This window comes from Ambystoma mexicanum, chromosome 10, assembly GCF_040938575.1.
Source record: "Ambystoma mexicanum isolate Mex_15411 chromosome 10, UKY_AmexF1_1, whole genome shotgun sequence".
In the NCBI taxonomy this organism is placed as follows: Eukaryota; Metazoa; Chordata; class Amphibia; order Caudata; family Ambystomatidae; genus Ambystoma; species Ambystoma mexicanum.
In genome coordinates this window covers 355714864-355740999 of record NC_090932.1, presented here as the reverse complement: position 1 = coordinate 355740999, position 26136 = coordinate 355714864, and positions in this window count along the sequence as shown.

Genomic DNA, 26136 nt, shown 5'->3' with positions numbered 1-26136 from the left:
CAGCATTGTATATTTCAAGAGATCCTTGGACATGTATGCTAATGTTAATTGCATGTGCCATGCCTGTTACTGCATGTATTTTGCCTACACTGACCCATGTGTTGTGGAGGGACATGATGGAAGTGATGTTTGACAGTGCCACTCATCTGCTATTGCTTCCTGTCTAGGGGACCATTGTACAGTACCCTGATGCTTGTGTTCTATGTCTCCCTCTACACAGCGGCAAGTGATGAAGAGGGCGGAGACAGCGCTGTGGAGCAAAGCGGCGGGGATGCCCCCACCGGCCGGGAACGCAAGGCCCAGTCACCCTCCCAGAATTTACCATCGTCCGGGAGTGAGGGGACTGGTGCTGTGTCTGACACTACGGCTGCAGCGGAAGGGGTGGGTGAGCCCCCACAAGGGCTTGCAATGGCGGAAGACGGTGTGGAGCCATCCAGGTTGGTGGTTTCCACAGAGGAGGAGGAGGCCGCTACTGAGCCCCACATGGGGCCTGGTGGGGGTGGTACCACTGGTGCAAGTGGTGCAGTCCAGGGGCAGGAGGAAGAACAGGTCGCCGTGGAGGGGCCTGTGCATGTCACTGTCCCTGACACTGTGACTGCACCACCATGCGCCATCAGGGATGCCCCATCCCAGGCCCGTCCGCTGGTAGGGGGGATGTCCATGTCATCTGCCACTCCTCTACCTGCGGACGAAGGGACCCCTGGCCGTATGGAGAAGGTCTGGATTGGTGTCGCGTTGCGCACGCGTGACATTCGTGATGATGTGCGTGCTTCCCGGGGGGAGCACGCACGTCATCACGAAGAGCAGCGTGCCAACGTGGCCCAGTTGGGAGTGTCCATGGTCGGGGGTTTTGTACATGTGTCGGCCACTCTGGCAGCCCTCTCCTCCTCTGTGGAGACTATGCGCTAGTCGTTCTCCATGCTGTCTTCCGGCCCAGATGCCACCAGGGCCCCCTGTGGACCTGCCCTGACCAATGCAGCCAGCTCGGTGGGGATCCCATCCCTGCCATAGTCGGGAGTCGGAGGTCCAGCAGGGGCGGACACCACAGCAACTGGACCCCAGCAGATGGAGGATGTGCCGGCATCATCGGCAGGTCACGTGCACAACGGCGTCAGTGGATTCCATCAGCCTGGATGCCGTCGTTCTGGCAGAGGCAGTTGCGTCGGAGGCAGCGGCAGGCTCAATGTGGGAGGCATCATGGCTCGGGGCCATCTACATCAGAGGGGCAGGCATCAGCCGGAGGGCAGGAGGACCCTGGAATGGGAGTGTCTTCTGTGTGGCAGCGGTTGGGCCAGCAGATAGGTGCGGAGCGGCGGCGGGCGGAGGAGGCACGGCTCACAATGGTCAGGGCGGAGAACTCCATGCGCAGGGTGCTGAGGCGGGCTGAGTGACTTGAGGGAATTCGCAGGGAGTTGGAGGTGGACATGGCGTTATCCCTGCAAGACCTCAGGGCCAGAGAACAGGCCTGCCTCCAAGGCATTGAACAGGAGTTCGATGATGCCCTGGCCCATGACATCAACAAGTGAGACGTTGGACTTGCCCACCGCCATTGTATATAGTTCATTAGTGTTAAGTTTCATTTCTTTTTTTCTTTCATTTGGGGCGCATGGACTATGCCCAACATTTTTGTGTATAGTTTGTAATTAGGTAGGTTTCATTGTAGGTTTCATTTATGTCGTTGGGCTCATGGACCCTGGATTTGCTATTTGTACATAGTTTTACAGTGGATTTTTCTCCTTCATCTTTTTTTTTCTTCACCATGGAGCAAAGGATATTACGCTTTTCTTTCCCTTTGGATTTTCTTTGTTGGACGGTGACTTTGGACACATTTTCATTTGGATCAATTTTATTTATTTATCATTTTTTAGGACATGCTGCATTTTGAGTATTATTGGCATTATTGTGTGTTTTGATTTCATTCTCTTCATTTTGACTTGAATACATTTTTGTTTCTTACTTCAATGTGTGGTCTTCTCTCATTGGTTTCATGCATGTCACAATGTGGGTTTTCTCAGTCATGTGTTGCCATTGTGTGGGTCTGACAGACTTGTACTCATGCGCATACTGCTTATTTATGATCTATCAAGAAATGGGGATTTCAATTTGGAGTGGATGTAAAGCTTGGTTGGGTGTTTGGACTGGGGTGGCGTGGGGTGTGATTTGGGTGGCCATAAGAGCCAGGGATCTAGATTGTGATGAGTTGTTGGCTGGGGGACATGTGTTGGGGCCTGCTGGCAGGTGCCTGTCAATGATGGGGGGGTGGGGGCGCAGGGGGACATGTGTCGGGGCCTGCTGGCAGGTGCCTGTCAATGATGGGGGAGTGGGGGGCCTGGGGTCATGTGTCGGGGCCTGCTGGCAGGTGCCTGTCAATGATAGGGATTGGGGGGCTGGGGGACATGTGTCAGGGCCTGCTGGCAGGTGCCTGTCAATGATGGGAGGGTGGGGGGGCTGGGGGACATGTGTTGGGGCCTGCTGGCAGGTGCCTGTCAATGCTGGGGGGGTGGGGGTGCAGGGGGACATGAGTGGGGGCCTGGTGGCAGGTGCCCCTCACTGCTGGGGGTGTGGGTTTACTGGGGGACATGGCCAGGGGTGCAGGGTAGTCCCCTGTGGTGTGGGCTGCCTGCAGGGGCCGTGGAGGGGGTAGAGGGGACACCTGGGAGAACCCACACTGCCAATTCACGTGTAGGACTCCCCGTGCAACCCCGAAATATGCATTCCCCACTCTGACAGCAAAATCGTGTGTAAAACTTCCCGTGCACCGCTGAAATACATGTACCCTGCAGAAATCGCATGTGAAACTTCCCGCGCACCCCTGAAATACATGTACCCTGCTGAAATCGCATGTAAAACTTCCTGCGCACCCCTGAAATACACGTACTGTGCTGAAATCGCATGTGGAACTTCCCGCGCACCCCCAAAATACACGTACCCTGCTGGAATCGCGTGTGAAACTTCCCGCGCACCCCTGAAATATACATACCCTGCTGAAATTGCGTGTAAAACTTCCCGCGAACCCCTGAAATACACGTACCCTGCTGAAATCACGTGTAAAACTTCCCGCGCACCCCTGAAATACACGTACCCTGCTGAAATTGCGTGTAAAACTTCCCACGCACCCCTGAAATACACATACCCTGCTGAAATCGCGTGTGGAACTTCCCGCGCACCCCCAAAATACACGTACCCTGCTGGAATCGCGTGTGAAACTTCCCGCGCACCCCTGAAATATACATACCCTGCTGAAATTGCGTGTAAAACTTCCCGCGAACCCCTGAAATACACGTACCCTGCTGAAATTGCGTGTGGAACTTCCCGCGCACCCCCAAAATACACGTACCCTGCTGAAATCGCATGTGAAACTTCCCAGGCACCCCTGAAATACACGTACCCAGGCCAATCGCGTGTAAAACTTCCCGCGCACCCCTGAAATACATGTACCCTGCAGAAATCACGTGTGGAACTTCCCGCGCACCCCCGAAATACACGTACCCTGCCGAAATCGCATGTGAAACTTCCCACGCACCCCTGAAATACACGTACCCAGGCCAATTGTGTGTAAAACTTACCGCGCAACCCTGAAATACACGTACCCTGCTGAAATCGCGTGTAAAACTTCCCGCGCACCCCTGAAATACACATACCCTGCTGAAATTGCGTGTGAAACTTCCCACGCACCCCTGAAATACACGTACCCAGGCCAATTGTGTGTAAAACTTACCGCGCAACCCTGAAATACACGTACCCTGCTGAAATTGCGTGTAAAACTTCCCGCGCACCCCTGAAATACACATACCCTGCTGAAATTGCGTGTGGAACTTCCCACGCACCCCCGAAATACACGTACCCTGCCGAAATCGCATGTGAAACTTCCCGCGCCCCCCACAAAATACATGTACCCCACTCGCACAGGGCCTATCGCGTGTGAAACTTCCCGCGCAACCCCGAAATACACGTACCCTGCTGAAATCGCATGTGAAACTTCCCGCGAACCCCAGTAATACACATACCCCGCTTGCCGTGCTGGTACAGGGTTAGTGCAGCCCTTTCTGCTGGTTTGGGGATTTTGATGGCTTTTCCCTGCGCGAGGGGCGTTCTTGGGGGCGTAAATGGTGCTGCTGCAGGGTCGCTGCGCCACTGTGCGCCACGGCTGGGTTTGGTAGCTAAAATCCATGAATACGCAGTGCGCGGAAATGGATTTTAGCGCACGCGGCTGGCGCAGAGATTCGCACGCACACACTGTGTGCACCACTTGTGTGCTAAATTCTATGAATTACCCCCTAAATATCACAAAGAATGCATTACCAAAAGCATACAGTGAGAAAATAAGTGGAAAGTTTAAAACAGATTGCAGCAAAATGACATGTGTAAAAGTTGCATTTTTCAATTCCCGCCTTAAATTACCCAAACAGTTTTTACTAAAAACAAGTGACATACACTGATCTGGAGCGCAGTTGCTGGGGGATAGAGGTATATCACAGGGACAATATGGAAGTGAAAGTAATGCTCTAGCTGGTAAATTGGATGAGTTATCCAAGATACAAAAAGGTGTGCTTTGAGTAAAATGAAACCGGGAAATAGGAAATGAAATCAGTTGTGACAAGAACAGTTTTATGCTAAACTAGAGTATTCAGGCTAGGCCACCAAAGACGGACACAGTAAGATCCAGGGTTGTTTCGCAAATTCAAACCTATCACTCCAGCGCCCAACCCTGGCAGAAACCAGTCTGATCACTCGAAATATGACTGATGACATAAGATTACACAAGACAACATTGAAAAGAGAGATGGCGCTAGCACTAGAAATGAAGGGCAGGGTTGCACGGAGAATTCTGACAGTTTTGCAGGTGATTAGGATAATGATAGGATAGCATAGAGAGTGGGATAAGGACAAGGCAAGACAAAATATACTATGATTTCTATGGGGTGGTGATTTATACTCACAGTCCACTTTTAGTTTTGGGATTTTTTGACCATCAATAGGTTCTGGTCACAACATGGATGTGCGCCTGGCTAAAGGAAACAGCTGGGCCGTTCCGGTCACTGGATGGCAAGGACAGCGGAATGGCATTACTGGTCACTGGATACTAAAGGTCAGCTGGAGGGCAGGGTAGCAGGATGACACCAGGCATGCAGTTAGTGGGCAGCAATCCAGGCTGGTTCAGGACGCACAAGGTACCAAAGCTTTCCCCTTTTTAATGGGAGATTAGTGGGTTTTCAGATTTGAGGCCTTGCTGGGAATAGGATCAGCACTGCTTAGGTTTTGCAGTGGGCCCTAGAGTAGGGTCAGCAATGATTTGTCCTTGTAGTTTGGGTCTGGAATCTGGATGATGAGATGGTACAGGAATGCAGCATAGGAACTCCAGGAAGAGTGTGTGTGTAGAGTCATGTCAGGGACTATAATTTATAATGCATAGTGACATCATTGAAGTAGATGGCTGGGCTGGGTCTGCTAAACACGCCTCTACCAACTGGATTGGGCAATCAATATTGGCTGCCTCCCCTAGGATGAGACTCAGTTTAGGGGTTGTACTTTTATGAGGTGAAAAGACTTCCCACAGACCTTTTTGCCATAAATCAGTCATAACAGAATTTACACATGTGTACCGTTGTGGCATATTACCCAATGACATAAGCAGATTACATATTTTATGCAGACCATTCCACTCCAACTCTGAACTCTATGAGACATTGTTTTGCCCCTCTGATACATTTTGGTAATTTTGAGTATGAAATATTCGCCCTAAAATTCCATAACTTTATACACTGGTGTGGTTTATCATGAGGGATGTAAGTATACAAATTTGCATTGGCATCATTGATCATTTTCTTATAATCCCCAATACTTTGCCATTTCTATTCCCAAGGTGTCAGTGACTTCTACAATGTCTCAACTTATAAAACACAAAATCACTTTTAAACTGCAAGATGTTTACCTTTTTACAAAGTCTTGCTGCAGAGATAAAAGACTTTAAAGTTTATTTATAAAATAGTTGTTGGAAGCAAATGGCAGTCCTTTGTCCTGCTGTGGACCATTTCTTTTTTCTTTTTCAGCTACCACCAAATCTCACTTCCCCCAAAGGGAGGATGGGTTTTTTCCAGCTTGATTGAAGATTTATTGCCCATTATCCACTTCACACTTTGATGTACTGGGAGTTCCATTGTCAGGGATTCAGCCCAGAATAGATTATTTCCAACCTAGTAATTATCATTGTGATGATAGTCTCTGCTGAGAGTTTTTAAGGTGGTTCCCTTCATCTGGGGGAAGCCTTGGCTCTGCCAACTGGAATAACCAGTTTTATAGAGCTTGCAAACTCCAGCCCAAGTGGTTTAAAACCTTTATTTTCTTATTTTGCGTCCTGAATTAAAACAAACCTGTGGAATAAAATAGACCATGTGTGTATTATCATCAGCAGCAAATCCCCTTCACATTGCTAGATAAGGCATGCTTTCATTCAACAGTTTACTTTTAATTGGGCATTTTTCTCCTTTTTAGTTTGCAAAGCACATTTTTATACATGTGTGGTTAAAATCAGGCATTTCATTTTAAATTTGGTTTTGCATCTCTGTCAGATTCTCACACTGTCTTGCAGCTATAGTTATTTCTTGTATGCAGGAGTTTTGTTTGAAGCAGAGATGCCCTGAAACTGACATGGATCAGATGGCTGGAGTTTCTTTGAACTACTGAGCTTTGATAATTTGTAAAGAAACTGAACGTGTTTTCTCATGTGCGGCAGAAAGTGAAGTTTCTTGGGCCTTTTTGTCTCAGATTTGGCTTAACGGGCTTGTCATTCAGAAATCTTGCCTGGTTTTGCTGAGGCACAATGAGATATGCTCAGCATGGCAGGGCCTTATTGATCACGAGAACAGATGGAATTAGTGTCAAAGCAGCATTTTTTAAAGGTGAAAAAGTTTCCTTTTCAATGGGGATTTTGGAGTTTCAGTAAAACTGTGCTGCATTTTCACTTTATTCCATTTGTATGTGTCAGAGCACACTGGCACGCTCCTTCAGTGTGTCCTCTGGTTCCATCCTGCCTGATGTGTGCTTGGCAGGACAGTGCAGCCATCTTTTTGTTGCTGCAAAACACAGTTTTGAGGCCATGGCGCTCACAAGAGCCAGTACAGCCATTTTATTGTATCTGTGCAAATGCAGCTTGGTCATGTGGAGAAATATTGTTGAGTGGGTCAATGTATCCCACATATTCTCCTCCCCGACTTCTTTTGAGATTCCAAGTCGAGGGAGAATTGGGCAAGTGGGATTCCTCAATGGGGCAAAGCAGGATCAGTCAGGTGTGAGTCCTTCTTCCATCAGATAGCGGTGCAGCATGCTCTTCTTGCAGTCTCTGGTTGGAATGTGGACCAACACCCACAGCTTTATCTGAGGTCTTCCTTTATGGTGTTGAGTGACACCCCAGATTTCCTTTGGTTTCTCCTTTCCTGGTCCCCGGGGAGGTCCTCCTTGGTAGTGACGTCGCAACCTTTACAAATATATGAAAGAAACACAAACCGGTTACTAAAATGTCCCATTAACTGCCCTCCAATCGGGTTGACAGAAGTGGGATATGCATACGTTCAATACTGACAGCTAACAATGAAGAAAAATACTCCCTGTTACATAATTATATTTATAAATCCTATCTGTTCCCTTCTGGTTCTTCTTTTTCTTATTCTCAGGATTCAGATGTCTCCTCTATTTGATTCTCTCTGGGCTCCTCAATTTGTTGCAAAGTGTGCAAAGAATGACAACTCTCTATCTGATTAATATGGAACCATTTCTCTTCTGTCAATTTGCTTTTGGGGATGCAGATTCTTTAGGCGACAGATGAAAGTGTATCTAAAATTTCAAAAGAACTGCACCAACTGGGCAAATATTTGCGCTCTTTGGTCTGGTTCCTTTGGAAATTGTACAAGTAGACCCTGCCTCCTACTTGGTATTGCTTTTTGGTTGTTTTTAGATCATATTGAGTCTTCATGCCCTCTGCAGATCTTTATAGATTCTGCTGAGCATACACAAAAGCATATTGAAGGTGTTTTCTTAGAATCTCAACATACTCATGAGTCGTGGAGGAATTTATCAGTGTCTGCTCCTGTATTCTATAGAGCAAATTCTGAGGAAGTACCATCCTTCGTCCAGTCATCAGCTCAAATGAAGACATCTTATATGCAGATGAAGGTGTAGATCTGATGGACATCAGGACAAGTGGTAATCGGATGTCCCAACTTGGCCCAGAGTCTGCCACAAACGTTTTTAGAATGCTCACAATGGTTTTATTGTACCTCTCAACTCCACCACTAGAGGACCAACAGTATGCAATGTATAGTTTCCGTTTTACCCCAAGTATCTCCCACATCTTTGTCATCACTTCACTGGTGAAGTGACTACCTTGGTCTGACTCAATCCTTTGGGGTAGACCAAAACGCGAGAAGCTGTGTTTGATCATCAGGGCAGCTGCTGTTTCTGCCTTGCAATTTAGGGCCAGGAGACATTCCATCCATTTGGTAAACAAGCATGTTATGGTACCGAACCACGGGCCTGATGAAATCTACTTGTAAATCTGACCAAGGCAGTGTCATCTCCATCTTCTGGAGGGGAGCTCGGTGTGTGAGTGATGTTGGCTGAAATTGTGCACAAACAAGATACCCCTTCAAGTATTGGTCAAGGTCCTGCCCCATGTGTGGCCAGTATGCAACCTCTTGCAAGATTTCTAAAGTAGTGTGAAACCCCCGATGACTGGCTGTGGCCGCCTCATGGGCGTGACTTAGCATCAGGCTTCAGAATGAGGTAGGGCTACCCATTGGTCACAGCCAGATATGGATCTGCATACCAACAAACTGTCTTAGATTCAGAACATTTTTGGACATTTCATCAACACCCTGAGGTCCTCTTTCCCAATGTAATCGGTATCCATCAGAGGAAAGTTCTCAGGTCCTCAATGTGTTGATAAAATTTACCAATGATTGGACCCCCTTTTTGTGCCGTGATTAAATCAGCATCTGGGATCTCCTTACTCCATTGGGCAGTTGAGAGTTCACTGTGAGCATTTGTCTCAGACCTAGTGATAGCAGTGACCTGGACTTCCCCCAACAGGGACTTGATCTCGAGGAGATCTCCCTGGATGGATCTGGTTTTGGCCAACTGATCTGCTAGGTCGTTTCCAGTTTTGTCTGGCACCTCTGTTCTGGAATGTCGCTTGATCTTCTTCCAATAGATGGTCCTCCCACTAGAGGAGACCAGATCATCAATATTTTGGATTAGCACGCCATGTTTAAGCAGTTTGTTGTTAGCACTTAGCATGCCTCTGGTTTTCCAATTAACCAGGTGCTCCATGAACCCGTTTTGGACATAATCAGAGTTAGTGATTATGACCAGTTCATGGAGTTGGTATTGGACAGCAGTGAGGATGGCTTGATGAACTGCCATCAACTCCACCACCTGACTACTACAGGGACCGATTTTGTCCCAAGCAGAGGGCTGCGGGGCATCATTCACCCAGGCATTCCCAATGCCGGCCACCAGTTCCTTTTCCCTATTGTTTTCAACATAGTAGGAGTACCTGTCCACATAAACTGTGGGCATTCCCTCGCACTTGTCTTCATCATAGACCTTGTGCAGGGAATTCAGGTACGCCTGCATGTTGTCCTTGGTGTTACGATTTTCATCCTCGAGACAGTTTTCTCTGGCACAATCATGCAAGTCAGCCAGACCTTGCGCAAGGGGACTCTTCTTGTTTTGGCCATATCTGACCTCCACAGGAAAGCCTTGCATTGACAGAATCCAGGAAGTAATTCTGGAATTACTCACATTTCCGGCCCAGATTCTTTCACTTTGAAGGTATTGCTAAGGCTGATGTGGAGTCTCCACTATGATGTGTTCCCCCTGGATGAACAGCCGGTAATTTTTCAATGCCCACACTGTTGTCAGGAGTACCTTCTCATAATCTTTGAATTTTTCTCCACAGAGGATAAAGTCTTGCTTACATAGGAGATGAATTTATTGACCTTGTCATGCTTTTGATATAATACTGCTGTCAAGCATGTATTCGAGAACCCTGTCTCCAAAAAGATCTCCTTGTTTTTGACAGGGTAAGCAAGACAAAGTGCTTGTGAGAGACTTCTTTTGAGTTGCTTTACTGCCTCGGCTTGTTCTGGACACCATTCCCACTTGACTCCCCCTTCAACAGATGGATCAGGGGTCTTGTGATCTCTGTGTAATCCTCAATGAACTTCCTGATGTAATTAGTCAGTCCAAGGAGGCTTCTTAGCTCCTGCAGAGTCGTGGGGTCTTTTAGTTTTAGGAGTGCTTCCACTTTCTTCTCCTGGGGACAGAGACCCTCAGGAGTTATTTCATGCCCCACGAAGTTGACACAGGTTCTGCACCACTGCAACTTTTGGAAGGATAGTTTTTCTCCAGCAACCCTCAACTGTGTTAGAACAGAATGGATTTCTGCTATGTGTTCCTCCACATTTGAGCTTTTTATCAGGACATCATCCCCATAGGCCAGGTTACCCCTCTTACCCAAGTTGGGCATGGCCTTATGTAGGAAGATGCTGAATTTGTTGCTGGAGTTGATATATCGGAAGGGAGTCCGGGTCCATGTGTTCTGCTGCCCCCAAAGGTAAAGGCCAGCTTATATTGGTCCTCACTACTGACATGCACGATCCAGTACCCATTGGTCAGGTCAATGGCAGTGTATACCTTTGACCCCCGGATCTGGTCCAGTCCTTGGTCAATATATGGGAGAAGCCATTGGGACATATAGACCCATATATTTAGCTCCCTAAGGTCAGTACAGAGGCTCCACTGGCCATTTGGTTTTAAAATCCCCAGCACCGGATTATTAAAGGTGCTATGGACTGGACAAATTATCCCACAGGACTCAAGGTTTTTGATTTCTGTCAGGGACTCCATGGATGCAAGAGGCAAGTGGTAATGCTTCACAAACCCTGTGTTATGCTCACCTGGCTCCTGGCTCCCAAAGGGGCGTCGATCGGACCCGGACAGCTGCGGTCTCCTCCAACATGAAGCGTAGTACAGAGATGACAGACTGGACTGGCCTGCTTAATCTCGTCTGCTTGACCCGTAGAAGTATTCTCCTGCAAGTGGAGAAAGGGTTTTTGCCACCCGTGGATTCTAGTAATGGCACCCCACTGTTCTCCCCACTAATCACCTCCGATATTCCCTTACAGTAATCTCACCTTATGTTTTTGAATGATGAGCTCTCCATCCTGCGTGGAATGCAGGGGCGCGTAGATACCAGTTAATTCACTGGTTCGAAGGCGTTGGAAGAGTTCCGGATGAATATTGACTCTGAGGTTCCTGGCGAGAACCCGTAACTATAAAGTCCAAAGAGTTCATTATGTCCGATGTTCACTCTTGTTCCCTTCCCTTCTTGTGTTGCAGCTGGGTCCAAGAGAAGATTTTTCTGTGGCAGCTGATGGCGTTCAGGTAAGAGTCTGTATTACCCAACACTGTCCGGTAAAAGATGCGTGTATTTAACTTGTTGTTTTTCCCTCTCCTTACTTGTGCGGCGTAAGAAGTTGCGGGATGTTAAAGAATAATGCCTACGGTGGTAAATCAGGTAAGTCTATGGTGGTAAAAAGAGATTGTATTTGTTGGCTCTCTCGGCTCACCTTATATTTCTTTTCTTTCATTGAACCTGGTATCCTGCTGAGAACACTCCTCTTGCCTGCATCACCAGCGACTGGCACTGCTAGTCCAGGGGGACTCTTGCCATCTCAGCCCGCGCTCGCTTCCTGGAGGAGGCGGAGCCCATCGGCGGTCACGTGACCAATCACGTTACTTGATCACATCAGAAAAAGCAGCCCCGATCGTTCGAGCGGCGCTTTTCTTTCATTGAACCTGGTATCCTGCTGAGAACACTCCTCTTGCCTGCATCACCAGCGACTGGCACTGCGAGTCCAGGGGGACTCTTGCCATCTCAGCCCGCGCTCGCTTCCTGGAGGAGGCGGAGCCCATCGGCGGTCACGTGACCAATCACGTGACTTGATCACATCAGAAAAAGCAGCCCCGTTCACCCTCGCGGCGTTAAGCCCGGTGCGGAGTAAAGGGTGTTGCATTCTAATAATTTAACAGGAACTGTTTTGCTGCTGTTTGGCTCTGAGAGGCATAGTCTTCGGGTTCCGGCACATAGTCAAACTCGCTGTACATTCCGCCTCCTGGAAACAAGGTATCTTGGCATTTGAATATATTTTTATTTTTTGATATATTTGCGTATATACATGCTGTGACTGCAGCCCTAAGTTTTTGAGCAGTATTTGGTTTAGCTATTTGAACTGGTAGAAATACAAACCTACACTAATAGTGATTCATCTTCTGGCACAAACTGCGGAATTTTACTTCCTCAACTTGGATGAGCTGGTAAAAATAAGTGATCCTTTTATTAACTAATTTTAATTACTATCATAGAACAAGGTGTTCACCTTAAAAGTTCTATTTAAAAATTTCTCTATACATATAAGTCATGAAACTTCGCAGCAATCTGTTTGGAGATGATCTGAAGACACCTGAATGGGAAGAACCTATTATATCAATCGTGATACCCGATGATACATCGATGAACACACAAGCAGATATTCCGTCACCATCTTCCTCTAATGCAGAGCCTCCACAAATCACAGCACAGATCCATTTAGAGTCGCCCATTTTAACTCCCAGTAGAGCATACGCAACTCATGAAGCTTGTCTTCCCTTAACTGAAAACTGGAAAAAGGGACTTGAATTCACTGTTACAACATCAAAGATACAGAAAAAAATTGACGATCATTTCGGTAGAAGAACAATTCTCAAAGAAGCTGTGCCTGTGTTCATTTGTGGTGAACCCCCATCCACTCAGGCCGCTGCTACTCTAATATCACCAATCTCTGTCGCAACTATGCAACCTCTAGAGAAGTTAAATTTATCAAATTCTGATGGGATATCAGCTTCTCTATCCTTCAACCCAGACAACAACTTACTAATGCCTCATACCCTGTCTGAAGTTCAAAACTTGCAGGACGAGCCTCTTCAAAATCCACCTGGTCCTTCTGCACATACTCTACATGCTCTTAGTTATGTTCTAAATTCCCTAGTCTCTGTCTTTGAACTGCTAAAGGGTGAAGTTCAATCACAGACAGGCTCCCTTATCGAATTAACAAAAGAAGTTGCCATTTTGGATGGTGCGATGGTGAGTTGTTGCAATCTCATCAACAACAATCTTTTGCAACAATTACAAGAACTCAAAGTAGAATCAGTAAAACAAGGAATGGATCTCTCTGCAATACAGAGATCCATGGCACTTAAAAATACCCTAGAAGTATCCAATAAAGAAACACTTCAGGAGCTTCTTAATCTTATACAAAAATTCTGCTATCAAAGCTCCATCTCTACTCACTCAAGCCACTGATAATGACAAATACCAGCCTTTAGATGACACTCCTTTGTCTGAGTCAATTCTCGATGAATTTCGAAGACTGGCCAATGTAAGCATTGAGTGTGAAAATGAAAACATCTTAAATGCACATATCACAATTGATCCGGTCGCTATTAACGAAGATCAATTTTTGGCGCACAGTCCATGTCCACAACAACTTTCATCATCAGGAGGAAAGAAACAAAGGAAAAAAGAAGCCAGAAGGAAAAAAAGATTATGTGAGCAAGGTATTAAAATGAAACATAAGAAAAAGCACACCTCTCAAAAAATTGTCAAGAACAGTACTACAATCAATAAACAAAGTCAAGAGGTAGTTCTTACCAATGATATGGAGAGGGTAAAGAAAACACCATTGATGACATCAACAAGTTCGCAAACCACCAAAGTGACCTCTGAACAATCCATGGAATTTACTTCATCAACTTCAGAGAAGATTTTAAAAATAGCTCCAATTTTCCTTCGGAAAAGTTCCTTAAAAACAATTTTACCATCATCATTTAGTAGTACTGCTAATCAAATCAAAGAGGCCCCGCGGACCATTGCCCCCATATTTCTAAAAAATCATCATGGTCCAAACCAGTCATCAATACTCAATCATGAGATACAAATAAAACTTGGCACTGGTAAATTTAAAACTCTACCTCCATTTGGTTCAAATGATGTACATACTGCAAACGCATGCCAAAGACCAGATGCGATTTCAATATCACTCACTCCTGAGAGAGACTCTGTTGTCTCTAATTCTCGATTGATCCTTGAATCAGACAACATTATAATTCCCTTGACAGACAAGAAAGAAACAAAAAACATGGTCCATCCAAAAAATTGCGGCACCTCTATGGCGAAACGATCAGTCAAGTCCTCAGTCATCCCACAGAAACGTATTGTTTTGGCATCAAATGCAATCTCCAAAAAATACCATTTACAGACTTTAGCACGTCAAGATAATGCTAATAACGATCAAGAAAAGACCACCATTGCTGTTAAACACCACGTGAAACCCAATCAAGATAACCTGGCTATCACTGTAGATAGTTCAGAGTATACACCACCGACCACGCAACACAAATCTGAAAAGCAAATTAATCAAAATTTTCTTTTACATGGATCTTCGGAGCAGATATTAAAAGAACATAGAAAGGAGATTCGGTGTGCAGTTGACGCATATATGTCAGCTCAACCATCACAAAAATATTTTAGACATTACGATCCAACTAGCAACTCCTTTCTCTATGGTCAAGAAACATCTATCCCAAGTGGATTAGAAAATCCTCGTCAAGTTTGTGAGGCTGAAATTGGGCCTGCTAAGATTCAACTTTTAACCCAGAATTCTCTTGGATCTAATCGCATTAAGTCAATTAATCAACCATGCATAGTTGATCCATCACTAATGGAAAAAACAATGCCTGATACAAACATTGCGCTACAAGAAAAACACCTTTTATCGGCACTGGGACCACAATTACAACGATTAATTGAAACAACCATAGCAAACTCTCTAGACAAACAAGCCTCACCAGATTCGACCTTAGCCAAGTCTGACCCTATTCTGTTGAAGAACAAAAGAATACTCAAAAATGATCTCAAGAGACCAGCATTGCATTCATTGATCATTGCTTGTCGTCAACCCCCGAATGTGCAATATGATCTGAATCGCAGCTCCATACTTACCATCTTCGCTGAAATCCCTGAGTTAGAAGATATACACTCAACTGATATTCAGTTGGTGGAGTTTGAAGATGCTCAGATTCTCACTTCAGTAAAACTGTGGATAAACTCTAGAGTGGTTGTCAATACCATATGGTCAGCAAAAAATCAACTATATGATTTAGGTTTTATCGTTGAAGTTAGTCATCTCTTATCCAAAACTCCGACGACAAAATCCTCGCCTCTAAATGACACTCACGAGAGGAACATTGCCACAATTGCCACCCAGAAATCCTCAGTTGGTTTTAGAAAGTCTTGCAATTGCCAGTTGACTCATAATGAGCACTAGCTAGTTATATCTAAGCCTCGAATTCATGTCTCTCTTACCAGTTGGAATACGAGAGGGTTTCGTCATTTATTGAACACTGTTGAATCAAGCCTTGATGACGTTGATATAGCCACGTTTCAAGAAACCTGGCTTACCAGTGTCCCAACTTGGGACAATTATAATATACACATAAATTTAGCCCATAAATCAAATCATGGACGACCGACGTCAGGGCTTCTTATAGCTGTTAAACAAAATCCTCTCATCAAATCTGAAGACTGGTCATCTCCAAATTGTTTCCAGCAGATGATAAAATTTAAGATTGGTAACTCAACATATGCCTTGATAAATGTGTATTGGAACCCTGCTGGTATTTCCGACCACATATTCATGAGAGACATGAACTCTTTAATGCATTTGGTGAGTCTTGACAACTCTATAAAATATATCATTATAACAGGGGATTTAAATTTGCATTCCTTTGATCATCACAAATTTTGTAATAGATTAATACTATGGAACCATTTCATTGAAGTACACAATTTTCAAATGCTAAATGGAACTTTCACAGATGACATTCCTCCTCAGCCAACGTGGCATAGAGGTAAATCCTCCGCAGTAATCGATTACATCTACGTAAGTCAATCTCTCATTTCACAAGTTTATAAGTTTGAAGTAAATCCCTCATCTTTGAGCGATCATAACTGCCTCTCTATGCATTGGAATATAACTGAATCGATAAGCGTTCAGACGATTAATAACACCTTAGATTTCGTAACTGTCAACCATGGTGGTAATCGCCTTTGCTGGAGTGACACCTCTTTAAAAAGATTTAATCAATTCTATGCCAGAATAACCTCAGAACCCATTACACATTCTCAGTTGCACACGCCTTATCATAAATGAATGCAACTCTTTCAACACAAAGCCAAAAAATGTCTGTTGTCTAACATTCGCCCTGTACATGTATTCGACAGGGTAGTGGAAGCTGCAAAAAGATTATTTCGCTTGAAAAAGCGACAAGCTTTGAGACTGCCGCCCAATTTAAGAAACAGTGTCAATTCTCAACTAAGAACAAATTATAAAAATTGGCTAAGATCACACCGAGCCATTTTATATCAAAATGACAGCTCTAAAATGCTAAACATGATAGTAGGAAAGAACACTTCACAAATTTGGTCGATAATTAATAAGGTGACTACAAATCATCAAATAATTCAACAATCTAATAATGTGTCAGAACAGGCATGGATCACACATTTTTCAAATTTATACATGCCATGTTCAAATATAAATAGACAAAACCTGCCAGAATTAACAAATCATTTTACTCTAACTTTTGATAAAGAAGACATTCTATTTTTTATAAACAAGGTAAGTGCATCTCGAGCCCCGGGTCCTGATGGGCTTTCGAATTTTACGTTAAAACAACACCCCAAAATTTGGTCTGAGATATTATACAATATGTTTTCAAATATAATTCAGACACAATTAGTCCCGGATTCATGGAAACGTTCAATTATTCTTCCAATATACAAAAAAGGAAATAGGTCTGATCCAGCTAGTTATAGACCCATCGCCTTATTGGATGCACCGGGAAAGATTTTTAATCGCATCGTACTCCGGGACCTAAATAATTGGGCTTCTAACTTAAAAAATGAGAGACCCCTTTCAAGCGGGTTTTGTGGCAGGCTTAGGAACAGCCCCAAATATCATGATTTTAAATATGTTGAAATCACAGTGTGCAGTCCGGAATAGCCTGCTATATTTGGCCTTCATCGATTTCAGGGTTGCTTTTGACTCTATTGACCGCCATCTACTTTATCAAAAATTAATTCGCTTTTCATGTCCCTCTTCTTTAATCTCCATTATAAAAGATCTTCATACTAATACCTCGATCCAAGTTCGCCTCAGCATGGAAGGCCTGCTCTCTAAACCAATTCTTACTGGCCGAGGCCTTAAGCAAGGCTGCATCCTGGCATCTTTTTTGTTCAACTTGATCTTGGTGAATCATTTGTAGACATAATTAGTGATGCCCCAAAATTGGGCCTTCAACGCATCGCTTGGTTGTTATATGCGGATGACTTAGTCCTCTTATCCCAGACCCCCAAAGGGTTACAGAACCTATTGGACAAGCTATACGCATACTCAATAGAAAACAATCTTATAATTAACCTAGAGAAAACACAAGTAGTTGTGTGTCAAAAAGTCAAAAACATCTCTTGTGCGAAAAAATATAAATGGCACCTAAATAAGATCACCTTAATGAATGTTGAAAATTATAAATATCTAGGCTTGACCATCTATAATACACAAAGTGAAAAAGCCTATATTGTCACTCTCAATTCAAAATTAGACATGCTGAAATCACAGGCTAGTACACTTGTGTATCGTTATGGTAAGTTCTCATACACTCACATTATGACTTTTTATCGAATGAAAGTAGTTCCGATTTTATTATATGGAGTTGACACCAAACTCCCTATCAGACGCAATATATGGGACTCATGTGAAGCACGGTTTTGGAGATCTGTTTTAAAACTACCGAATTGTGCCCCACTTCCCATGATTCGTTTTGAAATGGGTTTGGTATCACTTTTTTCACATTTATTATGGAAAATGTGCGCACTATTCAGGAAATGTTTGTTAGGGTTGGATAAAAATAACATCTTAAGCATAGTAGCGTTTTATCTTGCAAACTCCCAAGATTTTTTTCCAACTAAATGGCGAACTTGTGTGTTAAACGCTCTAGCAGATGCAAGTATATCGCTTGAGACACTCCTCTCAAACCCTGATCGAGCCAAGTTAAAGCTCTTCCAATATGATTGGATATGTAATATGGCCAAATGCTGCACATACAAAGATTTTAATGAACAATGGTTTGGACAAAAAAAGCTGCGTACCATGGCAGATTATTTAGTTAAATTTCCAGCGCCACATACGAGACAACAATATCTGCGATTTAGGTTTAACTTATTGCCGACAAGAGAAATAATGGCAAGGAGAGGGCTGATTTCAAAACATTTAAATTACTGTCGTTTTTGTGAAAACTCAGATGTTCCTGAAACTTTACAGCACCTGTTAGTGACATGTCCAGCTTTAATATCTACAAGAAATTTCTTTTTTTCTAATTTACTGTGTGCATATGTCCCTATGGATGAAAATGAAATTTGGATCAGATTATTTAGGAGCTCAAAATTATCTGTTAGAATTGCCATAATACAATTCTTAAATGCTATCTTATCTAATGATAATAATGATACCAAATGAGCCCTTTTTATTCATGTTTCATATTTGTTATATACATTGTGAAATTCAGTTAACCAAATAATTTTGTATTTGTTTTTATGACTAATGACCTAATGTGGAATTGTTAAGTGTACATTGTTAATTGTATTTTCATATATTTGAAAGGTTGATTTTATCAGCCATACCAAATAAATAAAAATATATATGTAAATCCACAAAAAAAAAAAAAAAAATTCTTTTGTCCCCTAGATGCAGGAGTTCCGCGAAGAAAATGATGGAGCCAGCGCCGAATCGAAAAATGCTGTGAGGACTGGTGAGTATGGTGCGGCGCTGCAGCTGGTGATGAGACGCGTGCAGAAATAATATCCTTTCTGAGTTTGAAGACGTGATGGATCCGGAATCAGGTAAGGAATTAAAATAATGTCCGTGTTCTAACGTTTCCTTCTTCTTTCCTCTTTTTCTAGGAGCTCTGGATTCGAGGCGGGCGTGGCAGAAGACTGGATGCTGACTGCAGGCATGGTGAGCATTACGCTGCTGGATGCACAATAACGCGAAGCATGTGCTGCTGTTCGGGCGTGGTTTAAATAGCCTTCAAAGTAGTCCCAGGTAAGGACCACACCTGAGTAAAAAATAGTCCCTGAAGTAAAATAGTCCCATTCAGGCCTCACGTTGGCTTGACTCCATTGCAGCATGGTCTGCATGAGGTAAGTAATGTACATGAGCCTGGCGCCTATGGCACCAGGACGATTTCCTCTATGAGCCTGGCGCCAATGGCGCCAGTACAGTACCCAGACAGCCCTTAGCTGTGGCTGCTGGGCTTTTAGTAAGCACCTGGATGTCTGCTCCCGGGGCTGATGGGCTTGGTCCGGATGCCCGGGGGTAGGCATCATGACACCCTGGTGTCATGCCAGGGTCCATGGGGATTGTTTTTAGTATGGATTTCGGTGCAACCACAGTCAGACGAGTTCACCGCAAAGTGATCTTGAAAATCTAAGAACCCTGTTCAACTTTTGCTTTTGCTCCGTAGTCTCACAGGCATCAGTTAGGTTAACTCGCTCTTCAACCATTTGCCTGAAGCCTGGAAAGACTTCCGGTTTTGCTATCTCAGCTGCCTTCTCCAGCTGGGTGGAGAGGTCCCTGGTTAGATTATTGACCTGGACAGAGGGTTTCAGGTAGGGCAGGCTGTCATTGTGGACCTGGAAGGTCACCTCATCCTGCCTGATGTCACAGGTCACCTCTTCCTCATTGTAAGGGCAGGAAGAGTACACCAGTAAATTCCCCCCTTGCTGGGTGAAGATCCTGTCTGGTGGTAAGTCATTGTCACTATCACTGTCAAAGCAGTCATTGGGGATTGGTCCTACCAGTTCATTACCTAGATCCATGGAAAAATGTAGGTCATCAACCGCCATTCCAATAATGGTGCCTGCTCCCAGAGTGATACTCCTAGGGTTGCTGTTATCCATCAACATTGACTAACGGTGTTGGGTTTAACCCCAACCCCTGCTGTTGGAGATGGGCATTGAGGTGTACATATGTGTCAGGATTTTCCAGTTTCTGTCCTCTTTTAATGTTTAATTCAAGTGGGAAAAGTCGGGTCCATCCTGGGATGTTGACCTCCTCTCCAATTTGAACTTCAACTGCATACGGCAGCAATTGGGCTGACCAAAATGCTTTTTCTGAATCATCAAAGTCCATGGGATTTCCCCCAGGTCGGGACCAGGCATTGTAATTTATCAGGTCCAAATTAATGGCAAAATGATTGAGAATGTCACTGCCTAAATAAAATGCAGCGTGGACATCTCGCATGACCCAACAATTGTGTTCTATGCTTTTGTTGCCTATAGAAATTTTGAGCACACACCTACTAGGCAGGAGATGTTTGGAATTGGGGGTTTCCAGGACATTTCCCACTAATTAATCAATTTAAATGTGGGAATGGCAGGATCTTTTGGGAGCTTTCAGAACATGGCTTTGCTGATGAAGCTCTTACCATTGTTCAGGCACACTCGGGCGAGAACAGATTCCTTCCCCTCATTTCACTGAATAGGGTTGAATAACTGTTCTCTAATTTTCTGAATGTCAGCTAAACTCTGAGCTGGTTTTCATCACTTTTGGCTATAGGATGGGGGTTTTCAGATTGTCAATTGGTATAGAATTTCAAAGTATTTCCTTCCAGTGTGGAATGCCACTGTTACGCTCACCTGGTATCCACAGGGATGCCACCCAGCCGGGTTACTCGCTGGTATGCTTCTCATTTTGCCCAGATGTGGTCTGCAGGGAAGGTTCTGCCTGAAAATACAGGAGGACTGTGTTCAAGACTGGCCGACCGGGGTAAGTATCCTCCCTCCACCCCAGTATGATTTCAGCCCCTCAGGGGCTCTCTCCTCACCTTGTGGTAGAGTTAGGCGTGCTCTCCGTCCTGCCTTCTTTGCAGGGGCGCGTTGTCTTTCGTGGGTGTGTGCTGTCCAGTTACTTCACTGACGCCGGCCCGTTTAATATCATTAAGGTAGGTCTTATTGCTGTTCTTTAGTATTGTTGCTATCTTGCATGCCTCTCTTTGTTAAATAATGTCTCTTTTTCTCCCTGTGGTATGTGGAGCTTCAGCGCGGCGAACTGGCTTGGTTGAGCCCCGCTGGTAAATGATGGCGCTTTAAGAGCGCTATGATGCAGTAAGTAAGCGCTATGCGCAGCGCTGCGATGGCTTGCCTTTGCTAACCTGTTTTGTCTTCTTTCCTTGCAGGTCCCGGAGTTCTTCAGCGCGTGTGGAATTTCCGGAGTGGTGCCAGCTGAGAGGCGACCAGCCAGGTAAGCCTTTTAAGCAGTTCGTAATTTGCAATGTCTCTTCTGCTTTCTTAATGTTGCCTCTATCTTCCTCTTTCAGGTCGTGCAGTCTGGGAGGTGTGCAGATCCAAGGAAAGCTGTTCTCAAGAGCTGCGAGGAACTAAAGATGAAGACTGCAGGTAAGATGCTGCTGCTAATGATGTTCCTTTTGTCTCCATGCAGGTTCTGCTTCTCTGAGGTTCGGGGGTATAGCTGGACACGGTGAGCGTCATGTTGCAAGCTGCAAAGTAACGCGAAGCGTGTAGTCTTGCTTGGGTGTGGTTTAAATAGTCCCAACAAAATAGTCCAGGTAAAGTAGTCCCTAAGCTACCACACCCAAAACACTGGACCGCATAGCTTGGTTCCGAGGAACCAAGCTATGTGGATGCCTCCATGTTGGCTGACAACACAATAAACTAGTTCCCAAGCACATTTGTTTTCATGGTGTATGAGCCTGGCGCCATAGGCAGCAGGGCTGGCCCCAAGAGGGTTTTGGAAGAGGATGCCAGGCTCTTGAGGCCCGAGTCCTGACTCCACCTGGCCAATGGATTTGCCAGAGGGGGTTTTGGGTGAGGATCGTGACAGCCACTTGAAACTGGAAGGAAGGTTGAGTTTCAGGAATGGAGAGGAATTTCCATCACCGGTTTGTTGCCCTACAGCAAATAATGTCACGTCAGGTATTTGATTGTTCTGGAAATTAAACTCAATATGATCAGGTTTTTGTTCAACCATGTAGCATGTGCCATTTAAACTAACATGGTTGACACTCTGTTTCAATTTTATTGACCGTTTAGCCTGAGTCCAGAGGACCTTGTTCACACAGTCTATTAGGGGGCACACTCTGCGCAGGATGTCACTCCCCAGTAGACAATGTGTGCTCTTTGGAGTCACAACTATGACCGGGTGTTTCACTTTGTGTCGCCTAATTTTTATTTCCAAATCTGCATTTCCCTCAACAGGAATCTCATTCCCATCGAAGTTCTGGAGTTGTCGAGGAAGAGGGGTGAGAGGGATCTGGTATCTCTCCCCCCTTCCTGAATTCAGCTGATCTTTTTGACAGAAGAGAGGCTTGGGATCCAGTGATCCAGTGTCCACCATTGCCGAAAATGTACATTGCCCTTGCACTTGGACCCGGGCATAAAATATACCCTCTTTCTCCTCCAATGGGCAAAGATAATGTGCATTTTGGGCAACCTGGATGGTCAATTTCCCTATTTTTGACTCTGACACAGGGGTAGTTTGGGCATAATTCTGTGTTGGAGTTTGGGGATCTGAAAGAAGAATTTTGCATTCCGATATTTGGGAAGTTTTGGGCTCCCCTTTTTCTGATTCTGAGCTGCCCCCCCCACCCCTTTTTTGGAGGCAGTCACCAGAATTGATTTGCAAAGCTTGGGATCCTTCTCTTACTATTGGGTTACCTGGATGCTCATTCTGGGTTTCAAAGATAGGCGATTCTGACTCAGTTCTTACATCCATCCAGTCTTCATTTAGATCTCTTCGGGCCCATTTTTCTTTGGGATGAATTCCCCCATCCCTGAAGGAGAAGATCTGTTTCCCAGAATCCTCTAAGGAGTCTTCCCCTTCAAATTGAAGGACACTAACTTCCTCCCCAAAATGGGCCTTTTTGAGTTCTTAATTTCTCCTACCCACCCTCTGTTCCTTGGGTTGGAGATTTTCGGGGGTAGGAGATTTGTGTTCTGGTTCCTGGGTGTCTAGGGGCTTTTCATGAGTGAGGAAGGCAGCTTCCTCTAGGGCTTTACACCTCCCTTCCCCCGTGCCTCCTCCTCTGTAAACTTTGAGTTGTCAGGGTTCTTTCCCCATCATTGTTCTGGGGAGCCAGATCCTTGGTTGGTGGGGTTCTGAGCCGCCATGTTCATCTGAGGGTTCTGTTGAGCCCTCAACATGCAACCCAGTTCCTGGGTTAGGTTCTCGACCTGGCTCTCCAGTTGGGACACCAGTTGGGACACCAGTTGGCTGGTACAGGGATCTTTGTTCAAATCTAGGTGGATCATGGGAAGGGTAACTATCCCTTCTCCCGTAGTACCCTGGAGATTGTGAATTTTGGTAACCCGCCACCCTTGGCCTCCGCTCTCCCGGATTGGGTTGTCTGGGCTCCTGAAATCAGGGAATGAAAGGAGGGTTGTCCTGCAGGTTGGGGTTTTGTGGGTACCGGGGAAAGAAACTTAACCCAGCATTTGGCAAATTCCTGCGCTCCTGGGGGAAGTTAGAAGGGAAGTTTCCTGGGCGGTACTTACCTGATTAGATCCCCCCCTTGAGCTGGGGGAGTCCATATATACCCCAAGATTGGTCGGGTGCCCTTGTATCGGGGGCTAATATAATCAGGGGAGTTAGGGGTCCCATTAGTGGGATTACATCCATGACTGCTGTTTGTGACTGGCCCGAAGGCCTTCTGGGTCTCTGACTTTGCTGATTATGTGTAGGTACATGTTTAGGCTCCCCCATCTCTAGGTCTAAAATTGGTGCAACCTACACCTCCACCACCTTAGCAGCAGCAGGGGTGTTTGCTAGATTGGGGTTATTGGCCACATTTTTATTTTCTGCAGGTTTTTGGAACTCATAAATGTGGGACGACTGCTCTATGACCCAGTCCAGAGATCTTTTTTCATGGAAATCCCTCACCAGCTGGGTCATGATATACTTGGGGAGTGCATGAAAGAAGGTGATTACAAACTCCCTGCTATCCGTGCGCACCCTCCGAGTGGTTTGTGCAAAGGCGCATTTGAGCTCCTGCACAAATTCTCGTGGGGCCAGATCATCCACGCACTGCAGATTGTAGGCCGCTTTGCAAGCCTTTTGGGGGTTTCTGTGGGTAGAAAAGTGTTTCAAGATGACCGCCCTGTAGGTGAACCATCTTGAATGGTTCTGGTCCTCCAGTCCGGCAAAGAAGCTGGAGTACTCAAGGGAGAAGGTCCATTTTACATACTCTATGCAGCTTTGGTTGTCTTTCAGATGAAAAGTGTCCATCATCTGCTCATAGAGCTCCAAGTGTTCCCAAACAGAATATTTTGCATTTTTATGGTATGGGATTATGAAACTCTTAATGGCCTTAATCTGCCTAATAGGGGCTTTTGTCATAACACTCTTGAGTTTGTTTGCCTTCTTCGGCTTAGTCACACAAATCCACTCACCCTCAGACTCAGAGGCTCTATTACTTGAGGTCCCCTCATGATCATCTAGGCACTTCCTGATTCTGTGAGTTTGAGAGGGACTAGCAGAATGGAGGGGCCTAGTTTCTATTTCCCTGTGGTGCTCAGGAGAGTAGTTTTCTGACTCTTCCCTGCTCCCAGGGTTGGCAGAGTATCCCCCTCACTGCCCTAATTGGGTAGAGGTCTTCAGGATGCTCTTTTTGGGCCTTGTTTCATTTGGTTTTTCATCAAATTGAACCAACTGGTCCCTTGGAAGTTAATATTTCTGTGGATCTAATTCCCTTACACTCCCCTCATAGGAGACTTCCTTGTCAGAGACATCAGCCTTAATAATTGAATATCTATACAGGGACGCCCGTCCATCAATTTCTGGGGGGCGCTGATCTGTCAGTTCCATCATGCAAAACCTAATGAATTCCGCCGGCCTAATGGGTTCCAGCTCATGTGAAATGGCAGACATGAAGTTGGCAGTGTTCACATTATTAAATGGGTTTGAGTCCCTTAGTACAGAGGTCCTTATACTATGATCAGGGGTTACCCTGTCCTGCTCTACCTGTTCAGAGTCCCTCCAGTTAGCATTAATTCTAGCACCCTCTTTCTCTAATCTCACCAGTTTCTCCTTCTCAGCCCCTACTTCTTGATAATAAGCAAAGATCTTAGCTTTTTTCTCAGCTATCAAGGCTTTACTGGCCTCTATGACATGCTCTTGTGCTGCCACTTGTTTGTGGAGCCCATCATTCTTTTCACAGAGGACCTCATTGTCTCTCTGCGCTTCCTGTATGGTTTGGGAATAATGTGACAATTTTTGTTGCAGGAGACTCACCTCCTGAGTTTTTGCATATTTGGTCTGAGTGTTCCCTTCCAGAGCACCTTCTACCCATCTGGTGTGTTTCAATAGATTCCCATACTCTGTTTTGAGTCCATTTAGTTTCTGTAGGGCTAACTCACTTCCCTGTAACTCTATTTTTAATTTGCTTACTTCCTGGACTAGGGCGTCTCGCTCCTGACTTAGAGTGTCTCTCTGTTCAGCCAGGTCATTCATTTGTTGCCTGATGGTATTGAATTTCTGGCGCTATTCATCAAATTCTGTTTGAGAGTGGAGATCTCTCAAAATTAACTTATTGCTTTCCTCTTTCAATTTCTCTATCTGATCTTGTAGGGTAACTATTTGTTCTGCACAGACCCTGTTATAGGGTAATTGTTGAGTTAGCATCTGTTGACTCTGTTCTAGAAAGCCAACCTTTTCCTGACAGTCTAGTCTTACTGCGTCTAATTGGGCCTCTTGGTCTACGTTATTCTGTTGTTGGAGGACCAAGTCCTCTTTTATTTTTTTTGATGGAATTGCCAGATTCTACCTCCAGCTCTTGGCTCTTGTGTAATTTTTGTTCTGCCAATTTTAGTTCAGGCTGGATTTGATTTAATAGTTCAGATTGATTCTGCGCTAGAGTTTCATTTTCCTCCTGCTTTTCCCGCATCACTCCGATGTGGAGATACAAGTA